At 37.1% G+C, this 22,736-nt stretch overlaps 1 protein-coding gene across 4 annotated transcripts in view; it reads right to left on the bottom strand.

Annotated features, from left to right (window-relative positions):
• Frmpd4 (FERM and PDZ domain containing 4) overlaps positions 1-22,736 on the bottom strand; it is a 975,050-nt gene that overhangs the window by 919,671 nt on the left and 32,643 nt on the right. For 3 of the 4 annotated variants that reach the window (XM_047537128.1, XM_047537130.1, XM_047537132.1), the window contains exon 1: positions 15,312-15,553. The gene's annotated coding sequence lies outside the window, so the exon portion shown is untranslated. Of the gene's footprint in view, positions 1-15,311; positions 15,554-22,736 lie in introns of those variants that run through there. The other variant, XM_047537129.1, reaches the window with a different exon arrangement.

The following is a 22,736-nucleotide window of genomic DNA, read 5'->3' as shown; positions in this document are numbered from 1 at the left end:
GTAAAAAGAGAAAGGGCAAAATGGTTCAAAGGAAAAGAGAGGGAATGAAAGAAAAGGAGGGCAAGGAAAGAAGACAAGTAGCAGAAAGAAGATAAACTAATCTCCTGGTTGACCCAAACTGGCTTCTTCCAGTGCCACCTGACCCTATAATATCCTTTCTCAATGCCACTCCTCCCACAATCCTCACACTCCACTTCCTATGCAGTCGCACTATATATATATATACACACACACACACATCCTGTAGTTCTGGTGCCTTGGTGCTATCTGGCTTCTCTGATAAAGAGAAAGGAGAAGGAAGCAAGAGGGAACGCCCAAAAGTGTAAGGTTAAATAGGAAAAAGCATTTGAGCTAAATGGAACCAGAAGGCAGAAACAGGCTCACAGAACCCCTGTGAAGTTTGAAAGAAATATGTAGTCCTTCTAGCTTTAAAATACAAGAGACATTTGGAAAATAATCATGGCAGAATGACCTCGTCTAGGTGTATCTTTAAATTACAGTGCCCTCCTTGACTTCTGAGAGGTCACTGGTTAGTTCTCTCATTTAGATACGTAGAGCAAGGTTTTTTTTAAGAGCTGAAAGGTGCTATGGTTTTATTCTTCCAATCCTCCCTTTTTAGACATCCAAAGTTCATGAAAAGGAAAAGAAGATAAAGGAGCTATTCCTTGCCCTGTGGTTTTGCAACTGAAAAAATACGACAGATCCCTTTCTCTTTTTCTCACATTTTGTATTTTAAAAATTGCCGTCAGACTAAGGCTTTGCCAAGTTTCAACTCAAAGTGAAATCTTACCAAGAAATCTAAAAGATACATAAAAAGCAGATGGATTATAGGTATAATCATATAGCCAATTCATGTCTTGTGTTTTTGAAAAACATGTTCCTTCCTATTATGTTAAAAGTATAATATTAGTTATAATTGTATTTACATACTTAACTATGGGTCCTTTCAGCATTCTATTTTCTTATAATCAAGGTTTCACTTTTGTAAAAAATGCATATATATCCATCTGGATAAGAACAGACACCCTAAACAAAAAGATAGCTTTAAATTTTCAGTGAAGGTTTATCACATGGAAAAAGGAAAATATATTTTCACAACTCCAGAGAATGGAGTTGACCAGATAAATCAAGACCATTTTCATCAGGTACATTAAGCTCACTTAAGGAAAAACTTGATATCAATTATGCCTTTCTAAAATGTAATGAACTGACTTATATGATAGTTGTCAAGTGAGGGAAATTGACACCAAGAGAGTTAAAGTCTGGAACCCCAGTATTTAGTGACACTGAGAAATCACTAGAGAGCCAGTGGAAGGACTGGGCAGAGGAATAAACACAAAGGTTCCAAAAGAGTCCAAAAACAAGATTAGCAACCAGGAAGGAATTGGGAGACTTGGAAAACCTCTGGACACTACAAACTTTATTGACATGAACAGATTTTAAAAGCCTTGTTTAAATAGGTTACATTGCCCAATATAACTAAAGAGATCAGAAGTGAAAGTTTAGCACAGATGCAGAAGGGAGTTCCAACTACATGGAGAGAAAGAGACTGAGATTCAAGATGGAACTTAAGGGTCCAGCAAAGTAAGGTATGCTATTCAGGTTCAACTGGACTACATGGAAGTAATAAATTAACCCTGAAATCTCAGTGGTTTAACATGACAAACTTTATTTCTTACTCAAGATGCATGCCCCAATGCAGAGAGAGCTGTGAGCTCTCTATACAGTTATTGTTTGATCTATGCTCATAGGTGCTCTGTCTGCTTTAACTACTTCATCTGGATCACAGGGTACCCCAAAGTCTCTGATTATAAGAACTTGAAAAAGGAAAAATCACATGGACTCTTACATGACTCAGACCTAGAACAAGGCTTCATTTCTGCTCATATTCACATTGGCCAGAGTTCAACTGCAAGCCCCAGTTCAACTACAAGGGAGGCTGGAAAATGTAGAGGATAAAATGAATATTTAGTGAACTCTCTGTTTCAGGAAAGTGCACTGCTCAAGGTCCAGACAGTTTTCTCTGTGTCTAAAGAGAGGAGCTTCAAGCATTATTTATCTTAGCTTATTCCCCTATAAGTTCCTTCTTTCCCCAGCCATTAAATATGTTTGAAGTTCTGACATGGTGAATTATCACTGTTTGAACTTGCAAAAAGAAACCAGAATGACCAATATACAGAAAAAAGGCTGGAAAGGATGTGGAACAACAGGAACTCTCATTAATTGCTCATGGGAAGAGAAAAGAGTACAGTCACTTTGGACAGTTCAGCAATTTCTTACAAAACTAAACGTACTCTTATTGTATAATCTAGCAATCATGCTCTTTGGTATTTAGTCAAATGAACTGAAAGCTTATATGTAGAAAAACCTGAACAAAAATGTTTATAGCAAATTTATTCATAGTTGCTGTAAACAACATAGTAACCAAGATGCCCTCTGGTAGGTGAGTGAATAAATAAACTGTGGTTCATCCAGACAATCAAATAGTAGTCAACAATAAAAATAAATGAGCTATCAAGTCATGGGAAGGCATGGAGGGAATTTAAATGTATATTTTTCTGTGAAGGAAGCTATTCTACAGAGGCTACACACTATATGATTCCAACCCTAAGACATTCTGGGAAAGGCAAACTTATGGATACAGTAAAAGTACTAGTGTTTGCCAGAGGATAGGCAGGAGGGAGGGATGAATAGGCAGAGCACATAGGATTTTTGTGGCAGTGAAACTATTCTGTAGGGTACTACAATGGTAGATACATGTCACTATACATTTGTCAAAACCCATGGAGTGAACAACATCAAGAGGGAAACCCTAATAAAATTTATGGACTCTGGGTGATAATGTTGTGTCAATGTAGGTTCACAAATGGACCACTCTAGTGCAGGATGTTGATAGTGGCGGAAGCTGTGTCTGTGTGCAAGGGCAAATGATATAAGAAAATTCTGAACTTTCCACTCAATTTTGCTGTTAAACTAAAATGGGTCTAAAAAGTAAAGTTGATTAATAATAAAGAATTTGGGGATGATCCTCTTCAATAAATAGGACATATTTCTCTGACAGGAAGTGAAGCAGATGACCTCTTAAAGTCCCTTCTAACACTGATGTTCCCTGATTTCTATGCTCTGTTGAATATCGAGAGACCATTGACTCTTAGGGCAAGAAATATTTTAAAGGTCAACCACTGGATGAATTCTTTTCTTTGAAGCATGACTGCTGAAAGGTTATCTAGTATGTGCTGGAAGATCTTCAGAGAATGGAAATTTGTCTCTTTGATTAACTCCTTCATTACCTCCTTGAATCACTTTGCCTGAAATGTATCCTCACATTGAGACAGCTATCTCCCCATAGTTTCTGCCTATCAGATATATCCATGGGAATCAGAAAGACAGTGGTGTCTAGAATCAAATCTCATACCTGCTCAAGAGAGAATCCTACCAAAAAATATAAAGAAGCTCTTGCTGGAAAGGTGGGTACTGAAGATTATGAGACAGGTATCAGCAACGACATGACAGAACCAGAGAGGACAACAAGATAGGCTCAGAGTGACTTTGACGTCCTGGAGGACAAAGGCAGGGGCTCAATTTAAGTACTGGTCAGATTGTCACTGTGATGGGAAAAAAGCACATTCTTTGTGCCAGGACTCTCATCCTTTTGATGCATATTGACTTTATTTCAACTAAACATCTCTACGAGGTTCTTCTAAATTTTTTGCGAATAGGAAGATAGTTCTTAGGAGTTCATAGGCTTATGTAGAAAATATAAAAGAAGTCTGCCAAATCAAGTGGATACTTCTCATTCTTTTATTGTGCTTGGTATTCCTTCAATATCTAATACTGCTAATATCCTTTTCCTTATTCATTTTCCCTTCTGTGTCTTAGACTATTTTTGACCCATTTTTCTTCCAATGAGTTTTTTTCCCTTTCTTCTAATAATGAAGATCTTGCCAAAGATCAATCCCAGTCTGGTTATCTTACATGAAACACCTTTGCTAGGTCATCTATTCTCTCCCAAGGCTATATGTACACTCATATGTTAATAATTCCAGCTCTGTATCTCTTCTATGAGTCTCTCTCCTCATTTCTACCTGAGCAGTCTACAAAGACAATGGGTATGTGTGCTCACAATGGAGTTAATTTGTTATTCACTCCCGTTTATGCATTTCCAACTTGGCACTGTAGTTATCTAGTCTCCAAAGCTTGGAGACCAGAAATCATCTAGCATTCTTCCCTCTAAATGAACCTTCATAATCTTGGCATAAAATCCCATCAAATCTATCCCCAGAAAGGTCGAAAATCTGCCTCTTCTTCTCATTCTCATCACCAATGCCAAGGTTCCTCATCTCATTTGAACTAATATAATACTCTGCAATATCATCTAAATTTTTTCACAATATTAGAGTATCAGTGGCTTTATATTGAACGAGTTTGATTAATTTTCAGCCTTACTCTTATCAGCTTTGCTCCTCACAAGCCACACAAAAAAATGATTCCCAGTTTTTGATCTAGTTGTTGTCTCAATATCTTTACACACTCTGCTTTATGTCACAATTTATTGGGTTATCAAAATCAGACATTTTTCTGCTAATATAGATGAAGATTTAACCCGTTACTCCCAAATTTGAAACAGATAGTCCTTCTTCCCAAAAGTCTATATGTATCCAAGTACCATGCAAGGTTTTCCCTCAAAATTATCCCACCAGAAATAAAACTGCTATTAAAACTTTCATAATACAAGTAGACTCTCAATTACTTAATTTTGAACAATATATTACTATTTGTGGAAGACACATTAACCTGAAATGACCTCAATCACAGCTAGATTTGGATGCTGATAGAGGTCACCTGACATGATGGGGGAAGGTAAATAAATTTAACACAGATGAAGTCATTATGTCTAGAGAAATTAAACTGCAGTTCTAGTGCCATACTATACAAGCCCATTTTAAAATCCTTGTGAAAATACACTAAATACTTATGTCATGGAGCTCACTATGAATTAGTAGGTAGATGTGAGTTAGGATAATACTTCTAAATGACAGAATCATATTCATATTCAAAAAGTGCTGCAATCAAAAATCTTAGAGGAAGTAAATATGGCAATATGCTCTCAAGTGACTCTAGATGAAGAAGAAATGAAGGTCAATGTGCATGTTCCACATTTGAAAGAAATTGTATCATAAAATATGAGTGCAGCTGAGCAACTTTGTGTAACAGTATAGTTTATGTACCATGGGATTTAAACATGTAGATATAATTAAATTTTAAGTTAAAATATTATAGGTAGATATTGGGTCATTTAAACTCTTTCTCCAAATGTTGTATATTCAAATTAAATGAAAAATTATTTTAAACTTTCTTATTTAGCAAAATGATGGTTTGATATATAATCAGGTTCCACTTATGTTTAGCATACAGTCTAGTTATATTTCCAGTTCAAGACCTTCATTGGTCAATACCAGTAACAACAACGTTCTTCCCCATTCGAAGTACACTTCTATTTTTTTTCTATTTTGCATAACGTTCTTCCCCAATCGAAGTACACTTCTATTTTTTTTCTATTTTGCATTCTACCCAATTTAGGAAATGACTCTTGCTCTCCATTTTATAATTGGAAGCAGTAATATTCTCCCCTTTCCTTCAATCTCTTTCTCAATCAGCATTAACTTGACTCTGTAGCAAAACTTGCTTATATTTTGTCCAGCAAGGGTCACAAACCATTGAAAGATGATATAAATGTGTTTTGTTTTACTTAAACAGAAATTTATAAATTATTTCCCTCTATATTTTAAACTGAGAGACTTAATCTATAACAGAGGCTTTATTTTCTTAATATTTCTATTGTCCTTTACTCTTTGCCTTCTCTATGATATGACCTTCAACCTTGAATGCTCAGTCTCCCAGCTGTCTGGAGACAAACCAGAATTCATTAAAGTGGAAATGAAGACAAAGTCCAAGGGAATATTCAATATTCATCTTTTGATCTTCAAAAATAGGCTTAAAAAGCAGAGCACTAATCCTCCAAAACTAGCTATTTTTATGAGAGGATTTTCTAGATTACATTTTTATTCTTGAGTTTGCCAAGGACCAACTTCAAGGACTCAGTCTTATGTATTTCTAGAGTAGCTTGATAAAAGGTAATCAATCCTTTCATCTTTTCCAGCTAGACATATACTATGGAAGTTGAAGATAAGGTCACCATAGAGCCTGTTTTGACCTCTACAGTTCCAGTTTACATCAGTCCATACATTTCTTCTAGCTCCTCCTTTTACTCTTTAATATCTTCCAGATTGGATGATATATTTTATGATCATCCTAGTTACAAGAGAAGCTAAGAGAAAGCTGTTTGTGATGGTTAATTTTACATATCAACTTAAATGGGCCATAGGATGCCCAAGTGTTTGATCAAACTTTATTCTGAATGCTTCTTTGTTTTCAGATAAGATTAAAATTCAAATCTGTAGACTGAGAAAAACAGATTGTCCTTCACATTGTGAGTGGACCTAACCAATCAGTTAAATCTCTGAATAGAACAAAAGACTGACTTTTCCCCAGGTAAGAGAGAACCAACCTGACTGACTCTAAACTAGTACATTGGCTTTTTCCTGACTTCTTAATCAAACTGAAACATCAGCTCTTCTTGGATCTCAAGCCTTCTTGAGTCTGCCAGTTTTCAGATTAGATCTATACCATCAGCTCTTCTGGTTCTCCAGCTTGCTGATAACCCTACAGACCTTGGGATTTGTGAACCTCCATATGACATGAGCCAATTCCTTATAATAAATATCTTTATCTACATGCCAACCAGTCTATATATCTATGTATATCTCTTATTGATTCTGTTTTTCTCTAGAGTACCTTGACTAATACATCCTCGTGTCTTTTGATGTAAGGTATTATGGAGAGGAACAGAAAAAAGAGAGCAGAGGGAAAAGTAGGGTCTCCTGATTTCCTCTCTTCAGTCTTTGCCTGCTAAGGAAGAGACACAATGGAAAAATTAGAGAGAATATTGAAAAAATTGGACTCACAGATGAAACTGCTTAATTCCATACTCTCAATGTTGTTTTAGGGAGAAATGCAGGAAAAACATATACATATATATGTATACACACACATACGTACATGCAAATATATGTATGAACATGTATACATGTGTGTGTAAAATTTTAGTGATTCATTTAACCATATTAATAACCAATTTTCAACTGTTTGTGACCTCAAAACTATACAATAATAAGCATACAATTCAACAATAAAAAGACAACCCAAATTTTAAAGAGCCAAATGATTTAAACAGACATTTCTCTAAACTGTATTTATAGATGGCCAATACACATATAAAGAGATGCTCAACATTATTAGACATTAAGGAAATGAAAATCAAAACCACAATGTGATACTACTTTATATCCACTAGAATGCAAACAATCAAAATAACCTACAATAACAAGAGTTGGCAAAGATCTTGAGAAGTTGGAACCCTGACACGCTGCTAATAGGCATGTAAACTGGTGCACTTCAGAAGACAGTTTGACAGTTACTCAAAATAATTAAACATAGAAATCAGATATAACTTTCCTATGTTCATGTATGAATACCCCACCAGTGAAAATCCACATCAGGTACAACCACAAAAACAGGATCCTAATTAGAACAAATTATACACATATGTGGAATACTCCATGTATACTATATGAAAATACACTCTACTGTCATGTATATCTAAAAGTAACAAAAAAATTAAACAGAGTTCAAATATGACCTGGCAATTCCACTCCAAGTTATATACTTAAGAGAAGTGAATATATATGTTCATACAAAGACTTATACATAAATGTCACAAATGTTCATAGCAGCATTGTTAGTGATAGCCGAAAAGTGAAAACAAACCAAAATTTCCATCGGTAGATGAATGCATAAACAAAATATGGTCTAGCCATACAATAAAATATTATTCAGCCATAAGAGATGAAGTGTTGATACATACTATGCAAACCTTGAAAACAGTGTTTAAAGTGAAATAATTTCTCTCATATGAAATATCTAGAACAGGTCAATTTATAGAGACAGTAGATTAGTAATTTCCAGGGGTTGGGGGAAGGAGAAAATGGGTAGTTACTGCCAATGGGTCTGGGGTATCTATTTGGGGTACTGCAAATGTTCTGGAATTAGTAGCAATTACTGCACAACTTTGTGAAACACTGAGAACTCCTGAATCATGAACTGCCAAGGAGTTAATTTCATAGTATGTGAATTAGATATTACTTTTTAAAATAAGCAGCATTTCTAAAATTCTCAGAGTGGAAGAACACTTAAAATGGACTTTCAGGTATCATTGTTGTTCTGTTGTTATTCCTACAGCCAGCAAAGGAGATTGGGAGATCATTACTGTAGCCAAATAAAGAAATAAAATTTTTTTCTTCATATCTATAATGTAGTATGAAAACAATTTTATGACCTTGCTATATGCATGAAGACCCAACTTTCTGGTTCTTTTAAAATTTGATATCTGTAACATCAGGCTGGTAATCCTGTATGAAAACGCCACTCTCTACTCATTAGCCACAGCACCTACCCACTTTTATGGGGCACATAATCGCCAGTTTGCCAGCACCCCCATCCACAATCACCACCACCTATCTAGTTCTGAATATATTTGAATTTGTAATTCCTGGTCAACAAGTCAATTCTAAAAGTTAGACACCTATAAACAGTGTTTATATTTTGTTTCAGTTAGGAATATGTATAACTGTAGAAAACAGCTACCTGAAAAACAGTACCTTTAACAAGTAGGGGGTTTCTTTCTCTAATCCATCAAAAAGTTGGGAAGTGGATAGTTGCTAAAGTTGGATCAAGATCTTGATGACATTAGGCCTCAATGTTGCATGAGCTACTAGTTGTGCAAATATCTATTTTCCCTTTTCTGTACAACTTGAACCCTGAGATTGTTTCAAGGGGTAGTGTTACAAGTTCCAAACAAATTTTTCTGACTTCCTCCCTTGTAACTAAGAGTACTTGAGATACTCCTGGCCAATGGGATGTTAATTAAAGTCACAGAAATGGATTTCCAGGAAGACAATTTTAAGGGAGTTAGATTAATTGATACATGCTTTATCTTTTTTCCCTTTATGTCTGAAATGAAAATATGATGACCTTGATCACCATATTGAGAATACAAAGACTAGGGTCAGACCCCAAAAGTGACAAAACAAAAAGTCAAGTGGAGCAGTAGTCACTATTTGTATCATATAATCTCCATAATAACCCTGGACTACCCACTCTGGACTTAATAAAGTCATAATAAACCACTATTTTATTGGTGTATTATAATTATACATAACAATGGGGTTTATTATGCCATAGACATACATGCATATACCAAAATTTGATCAATCTCATCCCCAGTACTTTCCAAAGGGAAAGTACTCTCTTCCCTTCCCCATCTGCTTGCTCTGTTATACTGATCTCCCTTCTATTATCATTATCATTATTATTATTAGTGTATTATAATTCCATATATAAGCAAGTTTCACTGTGGTATATTTGTACATGTACATAGCGTAGTTTTCATTCCTAGTACTTCCTCATGACCTTCCCTCCTCCATCTCTTTCTCTCTTGATCTCCTTTCCTCTATTCAATCAATATCCCTTCTATTTTTGTTCGAGCCTATTTTTCATTCCTTTTTTTCTCTCTAGTTTCCATATAGAAGACAAAACATTTGCTCCTGACTTTTTGAGTCTCTTCAGTCACTTTTTAATTTTTATTCAATTTTTTTATTACTAGCAGGTGGATACAAGTTCTAAGTGATACACTGTCAATGTATCTGCAGCTATTTTTGTGTTTTTATTAAAGTTTTTAAATTGTAACTGCCTTGCTTATGGAAGGAATATGGAAAAGTGGAGAAAGGTCTATCATAGCCATAGCTTTCTGGTTCTTTTAAGGGCATAATAATTGTGATGTCATTATTCAGTCATCAAATTTCTGATCTACAGTTGTAGGTGGCAGTAGAAGCAGATAAAATATTCATTAAATATGTTCTACAACACACCTTATTAAAGTAGTTTCGGTATGTGGTACAGGTAATGATGGAATCTAGGCAATATGTTCACTGGAACTCAGAATATGCCACTGATGTTCAAGTCCAGGTTCTTTGAGTCCAATATCTCTAACTACTCTGTGCTGAGGAATGACTCAGTTCTCTTATCCATTTCCCTATATTCAAACTAAAACAAAACACTCAATTGGACAGAGCACAAATGCAATAAAATCATATGGTCATGATTATCTAATGACTCATCCAGATGACTGGAAAAACTGTATGTGTGTAATTTACATTTAAATAATGATCTAAGAATTATGAATTATTGTAGCAAACTAATATACACCAAGAATACATCCTTTTGCAAGCCCAGTCTGAGCCACTGTCCTAAATAATTAATGACACTCCTTCCCACCTTTACACTTTTCTCTGGGCATTGGTTGTGCCTTTATCCCTGTGCTTGCTCTTTTGTAATACACTTTTTTTTTTCTGTTTCTTTCCTCTTTGTCGGGAGCATTTTGAGGTCAGCAAGTGCTCTTCTCTATTTCCTAAGATAAATCTAATTACTTAATACAGGATAAATGCTCTATAAATACTAGTTGATTTGAATGAAGCTCTAGATAAAACCCATCACACTTTGAAGGAGGCTCGTCAGTAATACAAATCTGAAATAATCCGTACTTGTAATTTGCACAATACACAAAAAAGGAAATTCATTAAATAGTACTCAAATCTTTAAGAACTTGATTTTTACGACCTGCAAAGAAGACTGAGGAGAACATCCAGCTCTCCTTGACAGGTATTTATTATTTATTCTTTTTGTCAGAAATCATAGGTTTTGTTTATCCTTCCTGTGTAATCAGAACCAAGAGGCATAATGGCTGTGAAAGGTCCCTAATGTCTTTGCATCCCCTCCCAGCCTCCTACTTTATGGCAGAGCAATGAGCTCATTTGCAGAGAGGCTTGCCAGGCTCTGCATATGGTTTGTAATATAAATAGATCACATCTTAGGCACATCAGCAAGATAGATGAGGCCTGCCCTCCCCAAAGTCTGCTGAAGTAAAAATTCTCACCTTAAAAAGTAGACAAACCACCTCCACAGTTTACTTTGCAGGGACTTTAAAGGTGTGTAGAAATTTCAATCTTTGGTCTACTTAGATATGTACTGGAGTATTTAAAAATAAAATATGACCAAACTAAAGACTAAATGGTAGTCCATTTTAATTTCAGACTTTCAACTATCATTAGACTTAATGACTACATATTTACTAAGAGCAGTTTAGGTTCATGATCTGGACTATAACTTACTATATTAGCTTAAACATATATTGACCAGATTCCATTTTGTCATTACAAACAAAACCTGATAATTTGGCTTACTTATGATACAAGTATCTATTAAAACAAAGATGAATCAACAAACTAAAGTTGACATAAAACCAAATGATCTTAAGGTGAACAGTCATAATCATTTTATTTGAAATAGTTTCTCAGAAGACGTTGCAAAAATGATGTATAGTTCTGTGTACCCTTTACCAAGTTTGCCCAAATGAATATCTTACATAACTATAGTACATTATCAAAACCAGGAAATTGACACTGATATGAGACTACTAACTAATAATTTTACCTGCATTTTACTCTCTTTCTGAAGGTTGGTTTGGGGGAGGGGTGCAGTTCAGAGTTCTATGAAATCTTTATTACACGTTTAGACTGTGTAACCAGGATACACATTATTCTTAGATTGTGTAATCAGGATAAACATTATTCTTTTTAACATTTATGGATGTCCCAAAATACACTAGATTCTGCTAGGCATTTGCACATAATAACTCCGTGAGACAAATTTCTTATCTTAATTTTAGAGGAAGAACACTTAAATAAAAGGGGGAAAGAAGAGATTCCACTTCTTTTTGTCCTTTGTTATCAGGCATGTTGCTAACAGGCACTCTCATCTAATGGTATTAATTTCAATATTAAGTGCTAAAATCTTTTTTTTTTTTTTTTTTTTTTTTTGGTGCTGGGGATTGAACCCAGGGCCTTCTGCTTGCGAGGCAAGCACTCTACCAACTGAGCTATGTCCCCAGCCCCTGGGCTGAAATCTTTTAACCTTTTTATCAGTCCTTTATCAAACCATAGCTCTTTAATTTTCTTTTCCTTTCCTTTTTTAAACTTTTGTACTTGGGATTGAATCCAGAGGTGCTCTACCACTGAGCCACATCCCACCCCCCCTTTTTTTTGAGACAGGGTCTTGCTAAGCTGCTGAGGCTGGCCTCACACTTGCAATTCTCCTGCCTCATTTTCCCAAGTTATTGGGATAAAAGAAGTGCCCCACCCGACCCAGATGATTTGCAAACATAGAAAGTTCACAAAATCTGTTTGCTATTTTTAAAAATCAATGAGGCATGAAATGAGTGAAGAGATTTAAAAAATAAACAAAGACCCATCCTACAGCTCAGGATGTGACAAAGCCACAGTTCTTAAGTTCCTTTTGCTTTTCCTCAAAACCATAGCAACTCTATTTCTGTCCTTGTTTTTCTTCTACACCCAGACCATAACAGTTTTATCCTCTGAGGATTATTTCTAAAAATAAAATCAGAACTAAGAAGGAGTAAAGGTCTCTATCTTTGGTTTCTAAGTGTTATTTTTAGCCTCCTTTTATTTTATCCACTACTCCGTACTAGAAAACATCCTGTCTTTGCACTACCTGCAGGCTCCATGCAGTTAGAAAATGTCTGATGGTAGTGTTTCTTATGTCCCTGTTCCTTCTACTGCCTCTAAGGATGTCATAAAAGAAACACGGTGGAGCTCAGTGGGGCACCGCCCTGAGCTCTGGGGCATTAATTCTTGTCTCACCTCCACCTATCTGTCAGCAAATATTAAACCAATTTCAGACTAAGCTGTTGGGACTCTGTATATTATTTCTTCTCCTACTTCATTGATCACTCCTCAGTCTCTTCTCCCATTTCTTTTTTCTCTTTCTGACTTCCAAAGCTGGAATCATGGAAGACCACTCTCAATCTTTTCCCTAAAACAGTTATTCTCAACCAAGGGGAATTTTCACCCCAGAGAACATTTGGCATGTCTGGATACATTTTTGATTGTCACAAATGGAGGAATACAGTGCTACTGGTTTCTAGTGGGTGAGTCCGAAGATGCTCCTAAATACTATACAATGTACAGGATGGTCTCACAGTGAAGAATTATCCCACCCCTAATGTCAATAGTGCTAAGATATTGAAATCCTTCCATGAAAATTCTTATTCAATGCTGGATGTGGTGGTGCATGCCTGTAATCCCAGCGACTAGATAGGCTGAGACGAAAGGACTGAAAGTTCCAGGTCAGCCTCAGCAATATAGCAAGGCCTTCAGCAACTTAGTGAGACCCTGTTTCAAAGCAATAAAAATTTTTAAAAAAGGTGGAATATATTTCAGTGGTTGAGCAGCCCTTGGTTCAATCCTTGGTACCAAAAAAATTTAAAAATCTTATTTAATGTCATGATACACTCGGATTTAGTATACATGCTAATGACTCCCAAATTCACCCTCAAAAATCTCAAGTTCACCCTTTTCTCCAGATTTCTATATTAAATCAACTTCACTGACTATATATATATATATATATATATATATATATATATAAATATATGTGGTTTTATATATATATATATATATATATATATATGCCTTGAACTTAACTTGTTCACAACTCAACTCTTGACATTATACACAGATTGTTCTTCTCCAGTCTTCCCCATATCACTGATAGATAATTTATGGAAATTAGTTCATGCAGACATACAATAATTAGAATTAAATAATAGTAGAACTGCTAAAAAGTTCACTTGGGAGACAGGGAGTACTGGACTACGTAATTCTTGAGATGAGCCTTATTTACAAATGTAATGTGATGGCAGAGCCAGAATGAGAGTCTAACTCCATACATGTTCAGGCCCACAAGCTTTCCCACAGCTTGCTTGGCTCCCTTTTGTGAAATATGTAGCTCAGTTGCCTTAACTTCATTATTTTCATAAGTTCTTGTTAAAAAGGCAGTTTTCTACAGTGAAGGGATTGGTAAACTATAGGATGTATGCCAAACTTGATCAACCACCTGTTTTTCTCTGGCCTGTGAGCAGTATAATTTTTGAGATTTGTAAATAATTTGGAAATGAATAATTCATGATATGTGAAAATCATATCAAATTGGGTTTTAGTGTCTGCAAATAAAGTTTTATTGAACTAAGTCACATTCATTCATTGATGTATTGTCTGTGGCTGCCTTTATGCTAAAACGGCATAGCTTAGTAGTTGCAATACATACCAAATGACCATCAAAGCTACAAATAAATAATACTCAGCCCTGTACAGAAAAAGTTTGCTGCCCCCTGTATAGTAATGAGAGTTCAAATTACAGAGTTTTAAAAAATGGAAAGGGAACTAGGATTATAACTTAGTAGTAGAGCATGTGCAAGGCCCTGGGTCCAATCCCTGGGATGACATTAATAATAATAATAATAATAATAATGATTTTTTTCAGTTTTGTCTCAGCTAGAAGTATGATCCTTAAGCAGGAGCAAAAGTCTGTAAGCTTCAAGTAAAATGGGAATGATGATACTTCCCTTGAAAGGTTGTTAAGAATACTAGTAGTAAACCTGTAAGAATTTAGATTACAGTAGGAACTCAACTAATATTAGCAATAATAATAATAGTAGTACTTATTAACATAAAATTCCTTCTCAAAATCCCTCCTTTGATATGCTTTGAGATTTTTTTTTGTCCTATGCCTTTTTCGAAAGTTCAAGAATATATATAATTTTAATGACCATCTTAGTCCATTTCATGCATTGGCTGGGTTATGACAGAATTATTTTTTCATTTTATCATGGGTTGACAACAAATTGGAGGGAAGTTAGTATTTTTGTAATTCACATGTCATTCCACCCAATCATGAATTCCCTTAGTAATTAGTTTCCTGGAAAACTGTCTCTAAAGTAATAGCAGTGACAATATCTGAAATAGGAAATAATCATGACCTATTGATCCTTTTGCTCAACTTTCTTATCATAAGAATGTCAGAAAATAAGTTAATAGAAAATAGGAAGACTCAGCATTAAATTAGTAAATGGCACATAGAAATAGCCCCAAGCTATCAGACCCCACTCTTGATTTCCTGGAGGGTAGTTAGAGTATTCAAGAAGAAAACGATTGACCTGATTTTTACTGGCCTCCCCACAAACCTCTAAGGTAAGAAATGGGGGTATTCCTGACACTTACCTTGCCTGTGGCCTCTGTCGGAACCCTGACTTCGGCCCTGGCCACCAACTCCAATCCTTCAAGAGATTCTGCCATCCCTGGTGTTGCTCAGCCTCAGACTTGCCCTCAGACTTACAGCTCATTCCTGGAGTGGAAAAGAGGTCAACTGAAGCTCTTTTTCTTTGTGTGTCCCCATCCTTTCCCCTGCTTGCATACTATCATTTCTCCTGCTCTCTAAGGCAGATTTTGCTGAGTAGAGTCAGTCCTTAGACTTCCTCTTCCCACTGAACTCACCTTTCTATGCCACTTTCTGCAATGATCCACATCCCCTCACGAGTGACAAAGCATAAGGCGTCATCCTGCTAATTAACATATGGCCTAATTATGGCTGTGTTACACTTTAGAAGACAGAATTAAAGCCTGAAGTGACCTCAGTAATTAGGAGGGGTACGCAGAAATGAATGGAGGCAACAGCAATAAGATTGGGGTGAGCAATGTCTTGGCCCTACCCTGTGAGACATAAAGGTCAGAGACCAGTGAAAAATATCTGGCCCTGACTCAGGTTCTATGACACCTCAGGGAAAGCTACAAGCTTAACAAACTGTTTTAAAAAAGGGAACACCAAATGTAGGACAAGATTGGATTTTCTTATTTCTCTCTGTCTTTGTTCTCTCCTCCACCATCCCTAGTTCCAAGGTAGTGCTTAGTGAAAAAGAGTAAATGAATCAGAAAAATTTAGGCCCACAAGTTTGAATTTTCACATGATGCTCCAAAAGAGAAGTAGGGGTGACTCTGATGGCATAATTGATGAGCTAAAGCTTACATGTCTGGTAGGTGGAAGGGGCAAGACTCCGAAACACAATGACACAATATATGTGTTGTTTGGGGTCTCCCAATAGTTGATCTTGAGTCCAGAACACAGGTCATTTATTTTTTAAAAAGGCCTAGGAAACACTGGCAGGGAGTGAGAAAATGAGAGAGGAAAAGAAAGGAAGGCAATCAAATGTGTGTTATCAAAGTCATCACTGAGGGCAACTGGAGATCAATCCAGCTGGGGCGTTAAGGGAGGTAGAATACAAAAGGGATTGGCAAATATTTTCTGTAAAGGACCACAGAGTAAATAATTCAGGTTTTGTGGGTCATGTAGTCTTTGTCATATGATTCCTTTCTGCCACTTCAGAGGAAAAGAAAGGGCATAGATAATATATAATGACTAGGTATGGCTGTGTTCCAATTAAATATTTACAAAATCAGGCAACCAGTGCAAAGGCTGTGTATTATCAACCCATTGCGGCAGACTAGTGTTTCTCAAACTCCCTCAGTGAAAAACCAAGTTTTTAAAATGTCCAATCTACTTTAAAACAAGATTTGTATAAACACAACAAAAATGAATCACTAGAAGAATTACATTTAAAAAAGGACATACATGTCAATACGCAATGCTGGTGGGAACATAAATTAATATAGCCATTATGGAAAACAGGATAGATGTTTCTCAAAAAAATTAAAAATAGAAATCACATGATCCAGCAATCTCATTCCTGGGTATTTTCACAAAGGAAATTAATTGGTATGTCAAACACACACACATACTACTTAGCCATAAAAAGGATAAAATCCTGCCATTTGCAACAGCATAGATAGAACTGGAGGCCATTATGTTAAGTGAAAAAGGCAGTCACAGAAAGATAAATAGCACATGATCCCATTCATATGTGAAACCTAAAAATGTCAATCAACACCCTTTCTTCCAACCTTTATTCCATGAAGGTCTCCAACCTGTCATACTGTGCTACCCACACTTAGGGTGGGTCTCCACCTCAGTTTGGTGTCCCACATGCTAGTTAGTCCTAGAAGCACCCTCACTGATACACCCAGAAGTCTCTTAATCTTAGGCATCTCCTAATCTAATCAAATTGATAATTCAGATTAACGATCCCCCCTTGCAATGATATAATCATTTTTCAGATAAGGAAATGAAGGCAGAGAGATTAGGTGGACAAATGAGGGCTTTTATTCCAATTTCCTTGCCTTTCTCATGCTGGAGTGACACTGCCACTGCCCTACCCATGACATTCCTGGTTTTACTTTCCTCTGCATACCTCCAGCCTCCTCCCACTAGCACTTGCACCTTTCAGGCTTCAGAAGAATACTTGGCCAATGTGACAGGCACACTAGAATGACCAGGAGTCAATGTATCTGGGAGCACCCTTGACAATCATAGGTAAGTGTTGGTTGGCTTTGGCCTTCTCATCTGGTAATGGGACCACAGAACTGGGAACTTATGGTAATGGATGAATGAGGTCAAAATCTTTATCAATCTGAAACAAGATAGGGGCAGAATTTCAGAGTAGATCTTTAGAATCTCTTCTAACAATTGGACAGAGTCATTTTGTATCTTTTGAATCTAATAATTTGCACATAAAATTATATATGGATATCATGTGCTGTTTCAGTACATGTATACTTTTGTAATTGTTCAGTGTCCGATTTATGATTTTATTAGTTACCTATCTCCTGAATCATAACAGTTGAGCTGAGGTTCAAATGTGCTGATAAGAAGTACTAGATATGTGGAACATTTGAGCACATTAACAAGAACTCAGTAATAAACTCTCCTCTAATAAAATCCTAAAATTTTATAAAAGAACTAGAAAGGATCTAGTGAATCATACCTACGAAGCCCCCTTGCATCCTTTATCCCCATTTTACATCATTTAACTTTGCTCACTACCAAGGTTACTCACAATAATGTTAAGCCATGGTTGACCCCAAAACAAGATGTAGCTGCAGTCAGAGACTTAGAGAATGAGTAGGATTTGAATAAGACAGAGAAGGGAAGGAGAAAATTTCAACAGTAAATTTTTATTAAGTTTCCATTATATTCTAGGTTCAGTGACATATACCTAAGAATAACAAACTCTTTTTAAGAGTATATGGTTTAAAACAATACAGTAATGAGATGAGTAACATTGACTGATTTTCTACTATCTAGGATCTTGCTATATTTTAATTTATATATATATATGTGTGTGTGTGTGTGTGTGTGTGTGTGTGTGTATACACACACACACATTTTTAACTGTAATGCAGTTGATGATCCTACAACAAGACACTGTTGACTTCATTTTAAGGACAAAAACTGACCCTCAAGGTGGCTGAGTGACTCATTTAAGGCCATTTAGCTAGTGAGAAACAGAGCTAGAATTCAAACTCAAGACTGATTCCAACACTCAGCTCTTCCTATACCAAGCTGCTAAGAAAAAGAAAACAAAACTGTAAAACAAATCACTGTAATAAATACAGTCTGGACTGGGAAAATAATAAGCAAACTTCACTAAACAGAAAACAATCCACAGGGAAGACAGCAAAGAATTTGTTAGAAATACTGAGGTACCACAAGAAATTAAACACATGCTTGGAAGTGGGTCAGCAAGGCAAATTTTACTCCTCCCAGAATGGTGTGATAAAGAACCTGGCTAGCAAGTGCAACTGGGTGGGCAGTTCATCAGCTTTTATTTCTAACTCAGTTCTGACTTCTGCCCTACGAGGAGCTCAGGATTACCATCTACTTGAGTAGCTAATTTTAAAATTGTGGAGGCCAAAGGGAAGTGCTCTAATTAAAATGACTACAGTTGGATCCAATTAAAGCTAAATACTACATTCTGAAAATGGACCACCTAACCTTCTATTTCTCATAGAAATACCCTAACCATAAGTGAAGTTTTCAAAAATCAGAAATAGGAATAATAAAGTAACATGATTATGAACTTTGAATGCCATACTAAGGATTTTCAATTTGTTTCTCAAGGCAGTGGACACTAGGCACTCTCAATGGGATTCTTCTAGGATTTGGGTATAATAATTTAAGAATCATATGAAAAAATAAACAAGAAATTTTTTAAATGAATAATGAGGGAGAATACAGGAATTTATATGTATTATAATGCAACAAAAATTAAGAGGGAATTTTTAAGAACAAACAGAAATCAATTATTGGAAGAGAACCAGTAACTCAGAAAATAAGCTTATTTTCCATCAAATTGAATATTTAATAAAGAAAGCATTAAAAAACAGAAAAGAAAAATCGGTCAGCATATGTTGTTGAGAAACAAGTTAGGAAAAAGTACATTCTTACATTATCAAGTTGAATTTCAAAAGGACCTAAGATATTTTTTAAAAAGTTAATATAGACAGGTTTTCAAGATGGCGGACTAGAGGGTGGCTGCATTTCACGTTGCTCCAGGATGCAGGATTCAAAAGAGGAGATAGTGAGAGACTTGGGACCAACTCAAAGCCGCCGGGGAGTCTCTCCCATTGGGGAGGTGTCCAGGATGGGGCGGTAGCCCCGGAACACAGGGAACTTTGTGAAGTAGAGTTGCTTGGCGAGACGCCCCTCCCCCCACTGGAGCGGTAAACACGGACAACTGGGATCATCGTAGAGGAGGCGGCTCAGCACAGCGCTTGGACTCGCAGCAACCACTGGGGCTCCGGGCGGCTGCCTGAGGAGGAGCTGCGTGGCGAGCTGTTTAGACTCAGAACGACCGCTCCAGAACACCACAGGCCTGCCTGGAGGAGGAGCATGGTGGGTCGCTTGGTCTAGGAGTGACTGCATCAGAGCCACAGGCGGTTGCCAGAGGAGGAGGCGAGTGGTGAGTTGATTGGACTAAAAGTGACCGCTCCTGAACATCGGTGGCCTACCTGGAGGAGGAGCGTGGTGGGTCACTTAGTCTCGGAGCCACCGCTCCTGAACACCCGGGGGGCTACCCTAAGGAGGAGGAGGAGGAACAGGGCGGGTCACTTGGACTGGGAGTGACTGCCTAGGGCTACGGGCTGTTGGCGGGAGGAGGAGACTCAAAGTGAGTTGCTTGGACTCCTAGTGACTGCGTCGGAAACCGGGCCGCTGTCCGGAGGAGGAGGTGTGTGGTGGGTCTCTGGGTATCGGAGCTATTGTACGGGGCTCCAGGTGGCGGCTAGAGGAGGGGCCGCATAGCCAGGCGATTAGGTGCAGAGCAGGGTCCCAGGAGCTAGGTGGCTTCTTGCTGGAAGAGTCGCACAGAGACACGCCTAGGGGCGGAACGAAGTTTGCAGGACTGCGGGCAGATTCTCTGGGAGAGGCAGCCTAAGGAGACTTGCCTGCGAAGGGTGAGGCTCCCAGGCCCAGGAGGTAGGTGGGGGCCCCTGGGAACATTGCAGAGGAAGACAGCCCAGCCCAGGAGGTAGTTGTAGATTGAGGGGAACCTCTAGGAGGGCAACTGTCCAGCGAGATGTCCCCACCAAGTGAGTCTTCCCTGCCAGGGGAGGTTTTCCCACAGAGATGGTAAAACCAGAGACACAGGCACAAACAGGACTTGCCTCAGCCCACAGCCGAGTTCCCCATTGGATGACCATTGGTCAACAAGTGGAGGCACCTCTGCCCACTAGCAGGGAATATACACCACCTGAGGGTCACCACCCCTAGAGAGGCAGCTTCTTCGTGGAGCTCCGCATTATCAACTTCCTCCAAGACTTCAGGCTACTGAAGGATAAGAGGGGATATACTAGCAATCTTCAGGGACATTATAAGTCGATAGAGGAAATCTGCAATATCTTAATGACCCACTGATTCCTGAACAATATGAGAAAACAAGGGAAGAAAATGCCCCCAAAAAATCTAGATGTTACATCAATAAAATCCAACGACAGCATGGCAGAAGAAATGACAGAAAGGGAGTTCAGAATGTACATAATTAAAATGATTAGGGAAGCAAACGATGAGATGAAAGACCAAATGCAGGCATTGAATGATCGCACCAATCAACAGTTAACAGAGCAAATTCAGGAAGCAAAAGATCATTTCAATAAAGAGTTAGAGATATTGAAAAAAAACCAAACAGAAATCATTGAAATGAAGGAAACAATAAACCAAATTAAGAACTCCATAGAAAGCATAACCAATAGGATAGAACAGCTGGAAGACAGAACTTCAGATATTGAAGACAAAATATTTAACCTCGAAAACAAAGTTGAACAAACAGAGAAGATGGTAAGAAATCATGAACAGAATCTGCAAGAACTATGGGATACCATGAAAAGGCCAAATTTGAGAATTATTGGGATTGAGGAAGGCTTAGAGAAACAAACCAAAGGAATGAACAATCTATTCAATGAAAATATCAGAAAATTTCCCAAATCTGAAGAATGAAATGGAAAATCAAGTCCAAGAGGCTTATAGGACTCCAAATACCCAAAATTACAACAGACCCACACCAAGGCACATTATAATGAAAATACCTAACATACAAAATAAAGACAGAATTTTAAAGGCTGTGAGAGAAAAGAACCAAATTACATTCAGGGGGAAACCAATACGGATATCAGCAGATTTTTCAATCCAGACCCTAAAAGCTAGAAGGGCCTGGAACAACATTTTTCAAGCTCTGAAAGAAAATGGATGCCAACCAAGAATCTTATACCCAGCAAAACTTACCTTCAAATTTGACAATGAAATAAAATCATTCCATGATAAACAAAAGCTAAAAGAATTTACAAAAAGAAAGCCAGCATTACAGAACATTCTCAGCAAAATATTTCATGAGGAAGAGATAAAAAACAAAGAAGCAAATCAGCAAAGGGAGGAATTATCCTAAAGGAACTGTCAAATAAAGGAGGAACCAAGATGTGTCAAAAATTTTAAATATGAACCAAATGACTGGGAATACAAATCATATCTCAATAATAACCCTGAATGTTAATGGCCTGAATTAATCAATCAAAAGACACAGACTGGCAGATTGGATTAAAAAGAAAGATCCAACAATATGTTGCCTGCAAGAGACTCACCTCATAGAAAGAGATACCCATAGACTAAAGGTGAAAGGATGGGGAAAAACATACCATGCACATGGACTCAGCAAAAAAGCTGGAGTATCCATCCTCATTTCAGATAATGTGGACTTCAAGCCAAAGTTAGTCAGAAGGGATAAAGAAGGACATTTCCTACTGCTTAAGGGAAGCATAAATCAGCAAGACATAGCAATCATAAACATCTATGCCCCAAACAGTGGCTCATCCATGTACGTCAAAGAAATCCTTCTCAATTCCAGAAATCAAATAGACCACACCACAATAATACTAGGTGATTTTAACATGCCTCTCTCACCACTGGACAGATCTTCCAAATAAAAATTGAACAAAGAAACCATAGATCTCAATAATACAATCAATAATTTAGACTTAACAGACATTTATAGAATATACCATCCAACCAAGAGCGAATACACTTTCTTCTCAGCAGCACATGGATCCTTCTCTAAAATAGACCATATATTATGCCACAAAGCTAATGTCAGCAAATACAAGAAGATAGAGACACTACCTTGTATTCTATCAGATCATAATGGATTGAAGTTAGAAATAAATGAAAGAGTTAAAAACAGAAACTACTCCAACACCTGCAGATTAAAC

Source organism: Sciurus carolinensis, chromosome X, assembly GCF_902686445.1.
Source record: "Sciurus carolinensis chromosome X, mSciCar1.2, whole genome shotgun sequence".
Taxonomy (NCBI): Eukaryota; Metazoa; Chordata; class Mammalia; order Rodentia; family Sciuridae; genus Sciurus; species Sciurus carolinensis.
This window is presented reverse-complemented; position numbering and strand designations above follow the sequence as displayed.